The 2,683-nt window shown below is 40.8% G+C and overlaps 1 pseudogene; it reads right to left on the bottom strand.

Annotated features, from left to right (window-relative positions):
- Nucleotides 1-2,112: 2,112 nt before the first annotated feature.
- On the bottom strand, nucleotides 2,113-2,229 carry LOC111737989 (annotated as a pseudogene).
- Between the last annotated feature and the right edge of the window lie 454 nt (nucleotides 2,230-2,683).

Genomic DNA, 2,683 nt, shown 5'->3' with positions numbered 1-2,683 from the left:
CCAACTTCCACTTCTGTAATCTGCTGGCTTGTTCAGGATATGGTCTTGAGCTTTATCAGCTGCCTGCTCTGAAAGCTCGGGGCTGATCTCCTCTAGCCCTGCGTGGTAGAGAGTCAGTCGCCGGCCGGCTAATAAAGGCTCATAATTAATCTCGATTGGCTCCGTGGGTCTCAGAATCGTTCGCGCCAGAACAGTATCTCTGATCGCTCACTTTGCCGATGGCAAGATTTCTCTTGACTCACACTTTTTCCAGAGCTTAGCCTTGAGGGCCTCAGCTCTGTGCCACCCTTTGGCTATCAGATTAGGCAACACCTACTGGACAAGCCACAGCTTCGGAGTCTGCTTACAACTCTGGTTTTCAGGCTTCTCTTTATCCTTTGCTTTGTATGTTTGGTTTGCACCTGTAGATTTCATTTTATTTTTTCCTTCAAGCTCTGGTCTACATTTAACCCATTTCCCATTTGCCCCCAGAATACTCACAGGTGGCGCTTGCAGCTGCAGTGTTTACATCGAGATGCCTCGTGGATTACAGTCTTAACCTTACCCCAAAAGTTTGCCACGAAATATCTCGCTTTTATTATTATTTTCTCATCACTCTAGTATATGGATATTCTTTGGAAACAAATTACATCATTCTATTTATAGCATTCTGTTTTTAGTAGCAGTTTTTCCATTTATAAAATACAGTAATTCTCAATCGCTGAAAATGTCAAATCCTAGAAACGTAGCATTCCTACGTGTGATATTAACATCTTTCTTGAACAGTTGTCTGCCGAAGATTCATTTGATGAATCCAATTTACATATACATATCTATTGCATTAGGATTAGAGCAAGCTCTGTTTAGAAATAACTCCAAGAACAGTTTTTTATTTTCACATTGAAAACCAGTCAGATTTGCTTCAGCCTTAAAGAGCGTGTTTATGTAAAATTAAATTAACACTGGCAGTAAGCAGTACTTCTTTTTTTCTAAATGGGAAATTGGTTAAAAGAATTTTTTTTGTTATGTTTTAGGTGTTTCCTGTGTGAAGATTGCTTCATTGTCTAGTTCTTGTAGTAAATAAAATAGAATTTCCTGGGGGGAAAAACGCACAGATAAACAAACATGTGATTCCCAGTGCTCACAGGCCCACTGAAGCTCTTCCTGAGTCTATGTGCTCTAGAAAATGAGCTGATCAGGTAATGGAATTCCTATTGTGATTAGATAGCAGATGTTTGACCTCCATATGTGACCTAGAACCTTGACCCAATCAGAATGCATCGCTCTCAAGAGGGTTCTGAGGACATGAAATCAGTGCTAAATCTTTCAAGTAGTTAGGAAGACAACTATTTGAGTAGAAATTTGGTCTTTCTGAGACCCTTAAATCAATCACTCTCCATCTAATTCTTCCATAATGTGGGGCTCTAAGGAAGTGCCTGGCACATAGTAAATGCTCAGTAAATATTTGCTGACCAAATGTTGAATGTATAACTGAGTCATTGTGTCTGTCACAAATCAACTCCTTGTTTTTCTGCGGTAAACTTGCCTTCCTGTTGATGTGACCAACCCTAAGGCCAGTGTTGGAGAAGGAGTTTGTTAAAACATTGATACAGAGAAACAAAGTGCATTGGGATGATACCCAACAGAGAGTCATATCACATTAATCAAAGAAATCTTATAGAGGGTATATTTGGGGTTGAATGATGGAAGAAAAAAGCAACTGCTCTAAAGCTTACATATGAATTATGAATAGAAATAGTTAACATTTATGGAACACTTATGAAGTATCATTACTGTTCTAAGCTCTCTCATATTTCAATTTATTCAGTCCTCCCAATGACCCTAGTCGTCGAGGAATTGAGGTACTATGAGGAACTGAGGTGCAGAGAAATTAAATAACTTTTTAATAAGCAATGAGATTGAAATTCAAACCCAGGCAGTACTGCAGATGAGTTAGTGTGCTAAGCTATGATGCCATAAGTGCCTCAGCCCATAAGGGCCTCAGCTGAGACACAGGTTCTTCAGCACAGAGCTGCACATCATTCCATGGATCATGTCCTATGAAACCGCTTAGCTCTTCCTCCTCTTAGTACTTGATATGATCTGTTCTCTCTCTCTCTCTCTTTTTTTAAGCGCCTACAGCACCTGGTCTTCCTAGGTGGTCTCCCATCCAATTACTAACCAGGCTCGACCCTGCTTAGCTTCCGAGATCAGACCATCCGGCATGTTCAGGGTGGCATGGCCATAGTCGATCTGTTCTCTTTTTATCTGGTGAACTCTCATCTTTTCAGACTCAGCTGAGATATTTTGGTGTCTCCAGAAACTGATTAGTTTGGACAATGGCAACAAGGACAAAGAAGAGAAGAATCTATGATTTTTTAAAAAAATCAACAGACTTTGATAATACGAAGGAACAAAGAGACATACATGTGGCCTCCTGGCCTTTGGCTCTTGGGGACCAAGATGAAACCTTGTAGCGGGGCTGGAGGAGGGTGTACATGGGAGAATTGACTAGGCTGGCCAAATTGTTTTAGGAAGTGCTCTTTGCATTCTGGTTCCTAGCTTGCCTTTAATCAGGACTGTTTTATCTGGAAGAGGAACAGAAGTGATTGGTGGGAAGAGGGCTGTTGTCTACTCAGTATGATTTGGGTGGCGACACAAAATCCGCCCCCTTCCTATGTATTTTCCTTTTTGTGTGAAATCT

Source organism: Pteropus vampyrus, unplaced genomic scaffold (genome assembly GCF_000151845.1).
Source record: "Pteropus vampyrus isolate Shadow unplaced genomic scaffold, Pvam_2.0 Scaffold33, whole genome shotgun sequence".
Taxonomy (NCBI): domain Eukaryota; kingdom Metazoa; phylum Chordata; class Mammalia; order Chiroptera; family Pteropodidae; genus Pteropus; species Pteropus vampyrus.
Note: the sequence above shows the minus strand (reverse complement) of the source record. Positions and strands in the feature narration are given on the sequence as shown.